Source organism: Taudactylus pleione, unplaced genomic scaffold (assembly GCF_031769625.1).
Source record: "Taudactylus pleione unplaced genomic scaffold, aTauple2 ptg000609l, whole genome shotgun sequence".
Classification (NCBI taxonomy): domain Eukaryota; kingdom Metazoa; phylum Chordata; class Amphibia; order Anura; family Myobatrachidae; genus Taudactylus; species Taudactylus pleione.
The window spans coordinates 15,144,669-15,160,302 of NW_028285011.1; the positions used below are offsets into that span (position 1 = coordinate 15,144,669).

The following is a 15,634-nucleotide window of genomic DNA, read 5'->3' on the forward strand; positions in this document are numbered from 1 at the left end:
GCCCTCAAGGCCGGTCCGTCCTGTCTCAGTCACTGCACCTAGTTTCAGTCATCATGGCCCTCAAGGCTGCTCCGTCCTGTTCAAGTTGCACATTGACCCTCAAGGTCACTTAAGTCCAGTCTCAAGTCGCACTTCAGCCCTCAAGGCTGCATCATCTAGTTCTTGTCTCGCCATGGCCCTCCCGGCAGTTCCATTTTGCCTGTCTTGTCCTTGTCAGTCCAGTCATGCCTGTTTTATCCATGTCGATCTAGTCCAGACCTGCAGCTGCTTCTGTTGTCATCTTTCTGCAGCCTCACTCCAGCTAGCTCCAGTTGTGGAAGGACTGCTACACCTCTACCTAGTCTTGTCCAAGGTCAGCAGTCCTGCGATCTTATCATCGAGTGAGAATCGTAACAGCACTGTATGTGAATCACAGGCAGGAGTCCCTTTCAGCACTGTACTGGAGTCACAGGCAAGAGTCCCTTTCAGCACTGTACGGGAGTCACAGGCAAGAGTCCCTTTCAGCACTGTATGGGAGTCACAGGCAAGAGTCCCATTCAGCACTGTATGTGAATCACAGGCAGGAATCAGTTTCAGCACTGTATGTGAGTCACAGGCAGGAGTCCCTTTCAGCACTGTATGTGAGTCACAGGCAGGAGTCCCTTTCAGCACTGTATGTGAGTCACAGGCAGGAGTCCCTTTCAGCACTGTATGGGAGTCACAGGCAAGAGTCCCATTCACCACTGTATGTGAATCACAGGCAGGAGTCAGTTTCAGCACTGTATGTGAGTCACAGGCAGGAGTCCCTTTCAGCTCTGTACAGGAGTCACAGGCAGGAGTCCCTTTCAGCACTGTACGGGAGTCACAGGCAGGAGTCCCTTTCAGCACTGTACGGGAGTCACAGGCAGGAGTCCCTTTCAGCACTGTACGGGAGTCACAGGCAGGAGTCCCTTTCAGCACTGTACGGGAGTCACAGGCAGGAGTCCCTTTCAGCACTTTACGGGAGTCACAGGCAGGAGTCCCTTTCAGCACTGTACGGGAGTCACAGGCAGGAGTCCCTTTCAGCACTGTACGGGAGTCACAGGCAGGAGTCCCTTTCAGCACTGTACGGGAGTCACAGGCAGGAGTCCCTTTCAGCACTGTACGGGAGTCACAGGCAGGAGTCCCTTTCAGCACTGTACGGGAGTCACAGGCAGGAGTCCCTTTCAGCACTGTACGGGAGACACAGGCAGGAGTCCCTTTCAGCACTGTACGGGAGTCACAGCCAGGAGTCCCTTTCAGCACTGTACGGGAGTCACAGGCAGGAGTCCCTTTCAGCACTTTACGGGAGTCACAGGCAGGAGTCCCTTTCAGCACTGTACGGGAGTCACAGGCAGGAGTCCCTTTCAGCACTGTACGGGAGTCACAGGCAGGAGTCCCTTTCAGCACTGTACGGGAGTCACAGGCAGGAGTCCCTTTCAGCACTGTACGGGAGTCACAGGCAGGAGTCCCTTTCAGCACTGTACGGGAGTCACAGGCAGGAGTCCCTTTCAGCACTGTACGGGAGTCACAGGCAGGAGTCCCTTTCAGCACTGTACGGGAGTCACAGGCAGGAGTCCCTTTCAGCACTCTACGGGAATCACAGGCAGGAGTCCCTTTCAGCAGTGTATGTGAGTCAATGGCAAAAAGAAAATACTAACAATATTAACATTTTTATCTAAGCGAATGAGAATAATTTGTTCTTTTTATCCTATTCCTTTTAACAGAAATCCAATAATAGTAAATTAATTTTTTCTGCAGAATTTCTAGAATGCAATTCAGGAATTACACACGTTGGCGCACACATACAGTATAATGAAACTGTTGCCATTAAAACACGATGCTTAAAGAAGGATTTTTCCGATTCAGTGGAGCTTGTATACTAATTGAGTGCTTTGGTACTGTGGCTACATTATTCATATTCACATTTGAAATTGATGAATCTGAAGCTTTGGGAACATGTAGGTAACACCTTTTATACCTAGACACCCAGAAAGACCATCATTTTTTTTTCCAAAGTACATTCTGGAGCATGTGCATGTTAACCATGCTGCTATAGGAATATAAGCTGGACAAGCTTGAAGTAAAACATGATGTTTATCAGAATCATTAACAAGGTCTCTTGTGAGCATCCAATGCAGGTCTGTTTGCAGTGGGGGAAGAAGTGATCTGTAATAACACAAATATTGTATCTATATATACTGTATAAATTGCCTTATCTTGTTTTATGTTGGGTACACAATAGACAATATATTGTGTGTATAGACGATCAACAACAAATCAACCTGACCGTCTTTTAGTGTGTACACCAATTTCGTTTTTCAAAGACGTCTACAAAAGGTATATTTCATCGGCTGTGTCTGCACAGCAGATGCGATCTGAGGTGTAGCATGTGGCCAGGGTGCCCGGAGCACCCCCCTCCCCAACAAAAGCGTGTGTGCTATAAAATATAACCACTACATACAGTCAGGTCCATAAATATTGGGACATTGACAGAATTTTCATATTTTGGCCTCTATTCACCACCACAATGGCTTTGAAATGAAACAAAGAAGATGTGCTTTAACTGCAGACTTTCAGATTTAATTTGAGGGTAAATACATCCAAATCAGGTGAACAGTATAGGAATTACAACGGTTTCTATATGTGCCTCCCACTTTTTAAGGGGCCAAAAGTAATGGGACTATTAACTCAAAAGCTATTTCATGGACAGGTGTGGGCTATTCCCTCGTTATTTCATTATCAATTAAGCAGGTAAAAGGTCTGGAGATGATTCTAGGTGTGACATTTGCATTTGGAATCAGTTGCTGTCGACTCTCAATATGAGATCCAAAGAGCTGTCACTATCAGTGAAGCAAGCCATCATTAGGCTGAAAAATCAAAACAAACCCATCAGAGAGATAGCAAAAATATTAGGTGTGGCCAAATCAACTGTTTGGAACATTCTTAAAAAGAAAGAACGCACCGGAGAGCTCAGCAACACCAAAAGACCCGGAAGACCACGGAAAACAACTGTGGTGGATGACAGAAGAATTATTTCCCTGGTGAAAAAAACCCCTTCACAACAGTTAACCAAATCAAGAACACTCTCCAGGAGGTAGGTGTATATGTGTCAAAGTCAACAATCAAGAGAAGACTTCACAAGAGTGAATATAGAGGGTTCACCACAAGATGTAAACCATTGGTGAGCCACAAAAACAGGAAGACCAGATTAGAGTTTGCCAAACAACATCTAAAAAAGCCATTACAGTTCTCAAACAACATCCTATGGACAGATGAGACAAAGATCAACTTGTACCAGAGTGATGGGAAGAGAAGAGTATGGAGAAGGAAAGGAACTGCTCATGATCCAAAACATACCACCTCATCAGTGAAGCATGGTGGTGGTAGTGTCATGGTGTGGGCATGGATGGCTGCCAATGGAACTGGTTCCCTTGTATTTATTGATGATGTGACTGCTGACAAAAGCAGCAGAATGAATTCTGACGTGTTTCGGGCAATATTATATGCTCATATTCAGTCAAATGCTTCAGAACTCTTTGGACGGTGCTTCACAGTGCAGATGGACAATGACCCGAAGCATACTGCAAAAGCAACCAAAGAGTTTTTTAAGGCTAAAAAGTGGAATGTTATGTAATGGCCAAGTCAATCCCCTGACCTGAATCCAATTGAGCATGCATTTCACTTGATGAAGACAAAACTGAAGGGAAAATGCCCCAAGAACAAGCAGGAACTGAAGACATTTGCAGTAGAGGCCTGGCAGAGCATCACCAGGGATGAAACCCAGCGTCTGGTGCTGTCTATGCGTTCCAGACTTCAGGCTACAATTGCCTGCAAAGGATTTGCAACAAAGTATTAAAAAGTGAAAGTTAGATTTAGGATTGTTTAGTTTGTCCCATTACTTTTGGCCCTTAAAAAGTGGGAGGCACATAGAGAAACCATTGTAATTCCTACACCGTTCACCTGATTTGGATGTAATTACCCTCAGATTAATTCTGAAAGTCTGTAGTTAAAGCATATCTTGTTTGTTTTATTTCAAAGCCGTTGCGGTGGAGAATAGAGGCGAAAATATGAAAACTCTGTCAATGTCCCAATATTTATGCACCTGACTGTATATACACATACATATATGGCAGGGTCACACACGTATGTCCAAACATACATACAGGGTCACACATACATACAAACATATACACATACAGGAATGGTCACACATTCATACATACATAGACACATACAGGCAGGGTCACATACATACATACACACACACACACGAAGGGTCACACATACAGCACATACACACATACAGGCAGGAAGGGTCACACATACAGTACATACAGGCAGGGACGGTCACACATACAGTACATACTGGCAGGGAGGGTGATAGACATAACTACTGGGGTATAACCTCTCTCACCTTAATGTGGATCCTGCAGCTTCTTCCTCGACATGCTGCTGTAGCCCCGCCCCCTGCTGGGGCCAGATGAACATGTGCTGAGCTCTACCAATCAGGGCTCAGCACAAGCTCCTCTAGTGACCAGGAGTCTCTCACTAGAGCAGGAAGGCAGGACAGGAGCTGCTGTTGCTGCTGTGGGCCCGGCAGCCTGTCAGCTACTTGACAGCTGCTCTGGAGTCCGACTGCAGGGCGCCCTCTGGCCTAGAGCGCTCACTCCAGTGGAACCGCCCTCCCTACGCCCCTGGATGCAATATAGCTGAAAGATAAGTTGTTAATAGTGTGTATGGACGATCTGACAGTATATACACAAGGCACCATTGGGAGCTAACAATCCTCTCAACCAAGGCTGGCCAGACTTTGGAATTGGCGATCTACTTTTAAGGCTAAAATCCTTTTGTGATCTACTGAGCCCGAAAAATGGGGCATGACCTCTCAGCAACAGGCTTGGGGGTCTGTCCTTCCGAAATTACACATAGTATCCACAATTCAAATTATGCCATACAGCAGCACAATCTTCTTCACATTACACCACATATTAGTGTCCCTTATTCACTTTACAAAACACAGTAGTGCCCCTTATACACAATGCCCACAGTAGTGCCCCTTATGCAATGTCCACTGTAGTAGTGCCCCTTATACAATGCCCCCAGTAGTAGATCCCCTTATGCAATGTCCCCTGTAGTAGTACCCATAATGCAATGCACACTGTAGTAGTGCCCCTTATGCAGTGCCCCCAGTAGTAGTCCCTTCTACCAGTGCAGAACAGCCCCCACACCCCTGTGCAGAACTTACCTGACTTCACGCTGGGCACCACTCCATGCTGTTAGGGCTCCTGCTCCCACTGACTGGATCAAACTGGATCCAGCAGGCGCGCAGGCTCCTCACATCATGGCGTCACCAGCGCACCCTCACACTGCATTACTGGGAACGCTGGCATCTAAAGTTCTGGTTAGTCCTAAGTAAGGGGTTTATCTCACATGTTTGCTCACACCCTCCTGTGGGGGCGAGCAGAAATGCTAGCGGCTATCTCGCTCAGGCGGAGCAACAATTGAAATTCTCTGTTGGGCGCTTTAAAAAAAAAAAGGCCGCCTATGCAATTGAATCGCCCCCGATTTCTTCTGCCTAAACTATTTTTTGGTAAATTGACTTCTGTGTTAAGGTCAATGTGTTTCTGCAAGACCCAACTTCTGTAGAGCATCACTCCATAAATGGATTTTCTGAATTCTCCTGTAGAATATTTAAAACCAGGAATGCTGAATAGTTAACACTCTCATTGAGGTCTTGAGGTTCAGGTACTTCCTATCAAAAATATCAATCTCCCCTTATTCTCAAAAGTGTGCGATTCCAACCCTTATGCCCAGATGGATATTCTCAATGGCACATGCCCTGTGGTCCTTAGAGTTGCACTTCTGTGTTTTCTGAAAAAAAAAAATTCCACTGAGATTTTGTAACTTGACCTGATTTTGCTTTATAATCTTAATTGTGCTTATGCATATGAGAAGTTGCTGTTTGAATGGACTACTAGAGGTATATTTACTAAAGTGTGGGTTTATAGAAGTGGAGATGTTACCCATAGCAACCAGATTCTAGCTATTCTCTTCTAAAAGGTGCTAGATAAATGCTAAGTAGAGTCTGGTTGCTATGGGCAACACCTCTGCTTCTATAAACCCTCACTTTAGTAAATATACTCCCTAGAACAGGGGTCGTCAACCTTTAAGATAGTGTGGACCATATTAAAAAATTCAACGAATTCACTAAGTTATACTGCGGTATTTAGACTCTGCCCTCTCCTCACACAATTATGTCCCATAACTGCCCCTTCTACAATTTTTTAATTAGGTTCCAGAACAACCCCCTCCTCCCACAATTAAAATTATGCCCCATAACACTGTCTCTCCTCCAATAATTATGTCAGATAGTTGCCCCATCCTCAAACAATTGTCCCATAACTGCCCTCCTCTGCAATGCCCTTTATATATTGCCCCCAGTAGTGGTCCCCTCTATGTAGTGGCCCCAGTAGTGTCCCTTATATAGTGCCCCCAGTAGTAGTCTCCACTATGTAGTACCCTACCCCTATGCAGTGCCCCTTACATATATAAGACAAAGACACAAAAAAATCCCACAAAATAAAAACAACACTTACCTGAATCCCCACGCCTGTTGCTGCCCGTTCCTCCGTCCTCCCGCCCCGCTCTGCGCTATTGGAGAGACGTCATGACGTCTCTCCCTTCACCCACTGCGGGAGCCGGAAGGTAGAGCTCAAGAGTGAGCTCCGGCCGTGGGTGCAGCAGCACCAGCACTGACTCTCATTGGCTGCTAAAACAAACACACCGCCGCCGGGTAATACGAGTGTACTACCCGGCTCTGGGGTTTGTTTCTGTGTAGGGCGGACCGCACTCACTGAGGTCTGTACTACACTAGCCATCAGTGGGCCACAGGGAACAGCTTCACGGGCCACAAGACCCCTGCAGTATGCATGGCTATCAACAGCAAAAGGAATTTATGCAAAATTTTATTTACTGAGAAAATAATAAGGCAGGTTATACTTTAAAAACTGTATACAGGAATTGCTAATTGTCACTTTGTAACATAGCAAACAATTGTTACCCATATATGTTTTTGTAACTCTTGGTTTGAATAGTGTAACTGCAAGCTTTGTGGTGCTCACATTTGCAAAAACTATTATTGCTTTTTAAAAACATTTTCCTGACACCAAATAGGTGTAGAATATGCAGTTTCTAATGTTTCGTGAGCCTACATTTTGGCATATGTATAAAATGATTTATTCTTTTTATAGATCACTCTATACTGGCCTATATAATTTTTTTTTTTATTAACGATTTACTGTGAAATATATTGCTTGCCTTTCTTTCTGTGGATTTAATATATGATATGACCACTTTTTAAAAAGGTAATTCATCTTTTGCATCACTTTTTAGATCAGTGGGACCTCAGCATTCACCAGTGAGGCCTTCCCAGATGGATGGTTTGGCCCAGCCTACATCTCCCTGCTGGTGTCGTGGAGCTGTCCCACCACAGGTAACACCAGCACATCTTGCTTCCTGTGTCCAAATTAGGGTGGTGTCACTATGTGGGGAAACGGCAGGGTCTGGCAGTATTAGATCCAGAGTCACTGGGTCTAGGAGCATTGGATTAAGGAGCACTGGTCCCTGGCGACTGTGACAAATGGGGACTTATTTTATTTATTTTGCCAAAACGGTCAGAAACAATGTGCAGCAAGAGTACATTATAGAAAGATAATTGTTGCTGATGCTTGTTGCCACCAATGCAAATCTGTGTGTATCTAGGAAAAGAAAGAAGAATTTGTTCATAATGTATTTTCTTCAAAAAATGTAAGCTTGCAGCCCAGCCTTGTGTTCCTCATTTTCTGCATGGTCTTACACTACCATATATCTTTTAAACAGCATTATGTTAAAATGTAATCACGTCTCAGACACAGATGATAACATTTAGACCAGGGTTGGCATGTGAACCACACACACAAAGGCTTTATATACTGTAGCCTTGATTGACAGCAGGAAAGACATCCATTAGGCAAAACAAAAAAAATCAATCAAAGCAAAAAGAAATATGCTCAGTTTTACCCATATTATACATGGTACCAAGAGCCTTGGAAACATTAATGCCATTTATGAATGCAAAACAATGCGCAGCATGTGTGTAAGCTTTTATATAGTGGTTTTCTGTAAAAAAAAATAATAATAATTCTCCCTCCACAATTTTACTCATTATGGCATAGAATTCTTAGTGTGTGCACTAGTGTAACACAGTATTGGATAACAAAGTCCTCCTAGTGGCCTTTTTACTGTAGAGATGTTGGTTGTTCTGCAACTGCTTGCATAGTGCAAGAGAAACTGGCATCATGTTAGCAAGCCAATCAGTGGAGCAAATGTTCATTCGCTCCTTCATTCACTTGGAAAGATGAGAGCAGCAAGGTTTAGCAAGTGAAAGCTGCTGATGCCCACAGAAACCAGCAGTTGGGTATGGCTGTGTCCTATTTCAGTAACGTCCAAAAAATAGCAGCATACCGGGCCGCAAAGCAGCGCATATAGTAGGAGAGTTGTACAATTAGAACGTTGCTGAAGCTACCTGAGTGTGAGGCAGCCCGAGAAAGGCTCCAAAGTAAGATTACTTAGGTATGCGTAAAATGCTTATTTTTATGTCGTTGTCGACAGTACTTTGCATAGTCAGTAATTTATATAATTGGGTAGAATTGCAGTTATGTCTCTGACGTGCACAGTGGGAGACCCTCCAATGTCTCCCACTACCAGAGACAGGCCAGCCAGCCTCCAGGAGAGGATAGGAGGAATGGGGGACACTGTGAAGCAGGGGCAGACTGAAGGGATGTGCTACAAATGCACCAGAATGTCAACACAGTCTGAATCAGAGTTACCTACCCTCCCGAATCCTGCGGGAGACTCTCGCTTCACTGCAGAGTCTCCCGCTACCCCGGAATGTTTAACAAAACCCCGGATTCCCCACTGACTCATATGAAATCAGGTGACAGGTCTGAGTACTAACCGTCCCACCTCCAGAGAGAAGTCCACCTAGATCTGTCTTTGCTCCTGCCTCTGGACCTCCCACTGGCACTGAGGGGTATGCAGTGAAGGCATGCACTTGTCTTCCCCTGGGCCGCCTTGATCAGCCCCCACACCCGCCTCCAGACTGCCTGCTTCCAGCACGTGTTGGAGGAATGGGCGGCGCTGGTCTACCCTGGTCCGCCCCGGCTCCTACTTCACCGGCGGCTGCCTGTCACTAAAACACCGGAGGTCCCTCGCACTGCTCAGCTGCAGCGCTGCTGCCTCCGAAAACACAGCAATGACGGCAGCGCAGCCACGGTCAGTCTCTCAATCCAGGGCTCCCTATGGTCCACTGCGCCCCCAGCGCATGCCGGCTGTGTTCCTGCCGGACCCACATGTCACTGTCCCTCTAATGTTCTGGCCACACTAACGGCCAGGCAGGGCTCCTTGTCTTGAGTCGGGTGGGAGAGGCTCTGCCACGAGCTCCATTAACATTAAACAGTCTGGCTGGGGAAAACATGGGATGGGGGATATGATTGGGTAAAATAATGAGGGACATTTAATTTATTGGGTGGAATATTATGAGATGGGGGATTAAAGACAAAATAGTGCTAGACATGCCCAATCGGTGTTATTAGACCCCCTATAGGCAGTGCTAGACATGCCACTCCAGCAGGGCACACCCTAATGAAGCTAGACACTTCTTTGAGTGGAGCATGGCACACCCCTCAATAGCGCGCCGCACACACTACAACCGACTAAAATCTCCCTGAAACTCATTTTCAAAAGTAGGCAAGTATGGTCTGAATGCTAACATATATGTTATGTCGACATTGTGCACGTCAACGGTCAGCATGTCTGCACAACATCTGCCTGCTGTTAGAGCTCTAGACCTATCCTAAACTTGTCATGTAGACATTCTGACTGTTGAAATTCACAATGTCGACTTAATGACCTTGTCGATAATATGCCCACATATGTTGACATAATGCCTACATACAGGCTGAAGTGATTCAGCATATGGCGTGTCCATTTTACTAGGTCTTTTACAATAGTGAATGTCGAGTCATGATAGTGAGAATAAATACGGTTAGGTATATGAAGCAGAAGCCATACACCAAACAGGTCCTTCTTATGGCAACATATCAATGTATGTTTTTCAAATATATAACCTGCACCTCACTGTGGGGCACATGTATCAAACCTTGGAGAGAGATACAGTGCCAACCAATCATCTTCTGTCATTTTTCAAAGTGATAGATAAATTACCACCAATCACTTTGAAAAATGACAGAAGATGATTGGTTGGCACTGTATCTCTCTCTAAGGTTTGATACATCTCCCCTGTAGGAGGGGACTCATTCTGTGTGTATATAACTCATTTTTAGGCTCCTGTCATATAATTGGTAAATTTCTGTATTCTTGGACGTCTATTTGACTTGATGCTTATATTACATGAGTATCACCTACAATAACTCAAATTTTGGGGTGTATTTCACAGAAAGACGTGCCCAAGAGGAGAAAGAGCCAACAGAGAGGGAGTATGAGGCAGGCCCATCTGAGCCTAACTAAGAGCGGTCTCCCTTCTTTTCTGCCACCCTTTCTCCGGCCCTTTCCCCCTTCAACCACCAGCGCCGGCTCCAGTTGTCCACGGCGCTCCTGCGGATGCTACAGCATGTAACTAAATGTGTAGTTTTCAGTTCTACCAGGGGTGGATTGGGATGGAAAACCAGCCTGGGAAATTTCTGGAAGCAGCCCTTATGGGGGCGGGTCTGTTGAGGGGGTGGGTTGGTGGAGGGGCGGGGTCTGTGGAGGAGGGCAGGATACTCCCTCCTCTTAGGGCCTGGAGTGGCTTTTTCAAGCCACTGAGAGGAGCAGGGTCGGCAACAGAGATCTTGGTGAATTATACACTCTTTTTGGGGCCCCCCATCCCTCTGCACTAGGAAGCCTTGGAAGCAGTCAGTTTGGAAGCCTTTTTTCTTACCGATATGGTGTTTCCTCTGCAACAGGGGAACCTCTAAATAGTTTGACCATCACTGGACAGCATCTTCAGCCGGTATTCACTACTCATGTAAATCACACTGTCTGGAAGATGCCTGTTTACGTAGAAATATTCATTATAACTAGATAATGTATAGTAACAGTAAAGTGTTTGTGCAGGGCAAAATGTGAATTTCCCTGATTGAACAAGTTCTGTGTTTTTCCAGGCCCCCATGTTACTTCAGACCTCCCTACGTCTCTCCATCCCCAGGCCCCCTGTGGTTCTCCAGCTCCCTGTGTCTCTCCATCTCCAGGCCTCCATGTCTCTCTCCAGGACCCCCTGTGTCTCTCCATACCTAGGCCCACATGTAGCTCTCCGCCTCATTCCCCCCAGCCCCAGTGTGTCTCAGCCTCATTCCCCAGACCCAGTGTCTCTCTCAACCCCATTCTCTCAGACCCAGTGTGTGTCTCTCAGACCCATTCCCACCAGCCCCAATGTGTGTCTCAACCCCAGTGTCTGTCAGCCTCATTCCTCCCAGCCTGTGTGTGTCTCAGCCCCAGTGTCTGTCAGCCTCATTCCTCCCAGTCCCAGTGTGTATCTCAGGCCCATTCCCCAGCCCCATTGTGTGTCTTGTCAAAGCCGGATGATTGACTGAGACCAAATCTTTTAAACTAATATCTGACGACTCCATTTTGCGTCGTCAGCACAATACCATTGGGTACGACGCTATACTTGGTTATTAGCGTCGTGCATCGGCTTAACTACTGCATATTGTTGAAAGTCCAATCAAAACCTATACGCACATCAGATAATACATATAAAATATACAAAACGCACAGTTGTGCTGTACATCAAAGCACAGATAAGTAGAAAACACATAGACGCACAACGTACTGTATACTAGCGAATTTACACAATATTCTCACACCCACACATGCAACCACTTATAACAAGGTTCCTAAGCATTGAGGTTAATATTAGAGGTTTTAATAGCTAATACTTATGTTGTGAAATGTAATGTATATGATATTTAAGGTACAGGAACTAGTAGACATGTCATGTTTGGTACCATTCTAAATCACTGTTTATTCGCAGATCTCTGGTTCTATCGGCAAGGAGATCGCATCATGCGTCTGCAAGTTATGATTTGTAGGGAATTAGTGGTTAGAATGTGCATCTGTATGTAGTGTCTTTTGGCTAGTTTAAACCAGATCTTCGGAGTGAAAACCACACAAAGAAACTTCTGAGGAGCTGGGACGGAATTGATTCGGCCGGCGGTTCGATTCCCAGCGCCTGGCCAACCACAGCAGAGTTCTCGGCAGCGGAAGCCTGACAGCGCTGGAAATCCCAATCGTCGATAGGTAAGTATTAGAGATGAGCGGTTCGGATTCTGTGGAATCCGAACCGTTCCGAACATTGGGGATCCGAGTCCACCTGAACCCTGTTCGGGTGTTCACTGCCTGACTCGGATCTCCGTTCGGGGCCGAACGGAGGCCGCCTGATGTCGGATTCTCACTAGACAATCCGACATCAGGGCTCCTATTGTGTAGGGCAGAGCGCTGTGATAGCGCTCTGCCCTACACAGACACAAACACACAGCCGCCAGCGGCAGCTGTGTGTTTGTTACAGCAGCCAATGAGAGTCACACAGACTCTCATTGGCTGCTGCACGGAGGGAGCCGGCTGGAGCTCACACATGAGCTCCGTCTTCCGGCTCCCTCCTCAGCGTGTGACAGCAGAGCGGACGGCGCGGGAGCGGGGATACAGGTATGTTTTTTGTTTTTGTTTTTTTTTACTTGTGCAAGGGCCGGGGGCCCTACTGGGGATGCGGGGGGGCCATACTACTGGGGGGGTCTGCTACTGGGGGGGGTCTGCTACTGGGGGGGGTCTGCTACTGGGGCGGGTCTGCTACTGGGGGTCCATGCTACTGGGGGGGCTATACTACTGGGGGGGGTCTGCTACTGGGGGGTCTGCTACTGGGCGTCCATATTACTGAGGGGCCTGCTACTGGGGGGGGCTATACTACTGGGGGGGGTCTGCTACTGGGGGGGTCTGCTACTGGGGGAACCATACTACTGAGGGGCCTGCTACTGGGGGGGCCATACTACTGGGGGGGGCTTACTACTACTGGGGGGGCATACTACTGGGGAGGGGCTTACTACTACTGGGGGGGCATACTACAGGGGGGGCCATACTACAGGGGGGCTACTACTGGGGGGGCTGCTACTGGGGCAGCCTACTACTGGGGGGGCATACTACTGGGGTGGCCATACTACTGGGGGGGGCATACCACTGGGGGGGCCTGCTAATGGGGGGCATACTACTGGGTGGCATGCTAATGGGGGGCATACTACTGGGGGGGCCTGCTAATGGGGGGCATACTACTGGGGGGCATTCTACTGGGGGCACTGCATAGGGGACCCTACTACTAAGGGGACTGCATAGGGGCCACCACTGCTGGGGGCATTGTGTAAGGGACACCGCTACTGTGGGCATTGTGTAAAAGGGGCACTACTGTGGGCATTGTGTAAAAGGGTCACTACTGTGGGCATTGTGTAAAAGGGGCACTACTGTGTGTCGTAACATAAATAAGAGACACTTTATGGTGTAATGTGAATCAGGCCCTATGTGCGGTGTAATGTGAATAAGATTGTGCACTGTGACTCTTTGGGCCGTAGCCCACTATGTAAACAAGAACTGTGATTCTGCTGGCCGTACCCCACTGGGTGGGTGCACTACTTTTCATTTCTGCCACTGCTGTGTGGCAATGTGTCACAGATGTGCTTTATACTGTGGTGTCTGTGTCGTTGTGCCGCTGTGTCGTCGCTTAGTAACCAGTCAGCTCACTGCAACCTTTGGCCAATAATGTTGAAAACAATATTATAAGCTGTGATATGGTCTAAATTGACTGGAAATTAATGTTATTGAGGTTAATAATACTCTAGGAAGAAAAAAAAGACCAATTTATGTGATTTTAGCTTTTTTTGTCAAGTTTTGTAAAAAAAATCCAAATCTAAATCCAAATCCAAAGCCAGTCACCGCAGTTTGGCAAATCCAAATCCAAAGCCGGACGACGAATTAGAACCAAATCCAAATCCGGCAAAAATGGTCCGGCGCACATCCCTAGTAAGTATTGACTAACCTAACCCCCTAACCCTCCCTTAGGGGTGCCTAACCCTAACCTCCCCCCAAGTGCCTAACCGTAATCCCCCTCTAAGTGCCTAACCCTAACCCCCCCCTTCCCCGCTGCCTAAACCTAAGTTCCCCGGGGGGGTGCCTAACTGTAACCCTCCCTCCCCCTAGCCTAACCCTAAGTCCCCCCCGGGTGCCCTAAACCTAACCCTCTCCCCCCCCGTGGCTGTCCGCTCGCGGCGCCCAGCGTTGGGGAAATGTCAGGCGTCTACATCTAGATGCCCGGCATTTCACCCTCGCCGGGATATGACAGTCGGTTAGCCGGCTGCCGGTATTAGGGCAGCCGGATTCCCGATTGTATACCGCTGGGACATACCCTTAGTGACACTATATGAACTGACCTATGACCTGCATCGTACCAGAATGTCCAGGAGCAAGAACCAATGGAAATCCGTCAACTAGTTTCTTTGTTAGAGCTGAAGTCTGTAAGGTACATAACCTGAGTACTGATTATAGTATGCAGCCATTCTTCTTGGATGACCACAGGCTTCTGAATTGATGACTGGATACTGGGACCAGTGCGCACGCGTATGTATCGGCTTGTACCTTTGTATTTACTTGCTTTTTGCGCTAATTGTCTAGCTCATAGCGCGTTATACTTTTCATTGAATAATATAACTTTTTGTGCTTTGGAACCAAAATTGGATTGGAAAGCAATTATTTCTTATGCGACTTGCAGCGCTATTTAGCAACATTTAGGTATAAGGATTAAGGAGTATTAATAGTCTCAACCCCATTCCCCAGCCCCAGTGTGTTTCTCAGCCCCATTCCCCAGCCCCAGTGTCTGATAGTCAGCCTCATTTCCCACAGCCCCAGTGTGTGCCTCAACCCTATTCCCCAGCCCAGGTGTGTGTCCCAACCCCATTCCCCAGCCCCAGTGTGTGTCAGCCTCATTCCCCCCAGCCCATGTGCCCCAGCCCCACTGTCAGCCTCATTCCCCCCAGCACCTGTTTCAGCCCGTGTGCCCCAGCCCCAATGTGTCAGCCTCATTCCACCCAGCCCGTGTGCCCCAGCCCATGTGCCTCAGCCCCACTATCAGCCTCATTCCCCCCAGCACCAGTGTCTCAGTCCGTGTGCCCCAGCCCCAATGTGTCAGCCTCATTCCCCCCAGCCCGTGTGCCCCAGCCCCACTGTGTCAGCCTCATTCCCCCCAGCCCGTGTGCCTCAGCCCCAATGTGTCAGCCTCATTCCCCCCAGCCCATGTGCCTCAGCCCCAATGTGTCAGCCTCATTCCCCCCAGCCCGTGTGCCTCAGCCCCAATGAGTCAGCCTCATTCCCCCCAGCCTGTGTGCCTCTGCCCCAATGTGTCAGCCTCATTCCCCCCAGCCCGTGTGCCTCAGCCCCACTGTGTCAGGCTCATTCCCCCCAGCCAGTGTGCCTCAGCCCCAATGTGTCAGCCTCATTCCCCCAGCACCTGTTTCAGCCTGTGTGCCTCAGCCCCAATGTGTTAGCCTCATTACCCCCCCAT

General features: G+C 47.7%; 1 long non-coding RNA gene across 1 annotated transcript in view; it reads left to right on the forward strand.

The window, feature by feature from the left end:
• LOC148480668 (uncharacterized) overlaps window positions 1-15,634 on the forward strand; it is a 66,331-nt gene that overhangs the window by 34,699 nt on the left and 15,998 nt on the right. The window contains exon 3 of the long non-coding RNA XR_015871957.1: window positions 7,393-7,492. This is a non-coding gene — a long non-coding RNA (uncharacterized LOC148480668). The remainder of the gene's footprint in view (window positions 1-7,392; window positions 7,493-15,634) is intronic.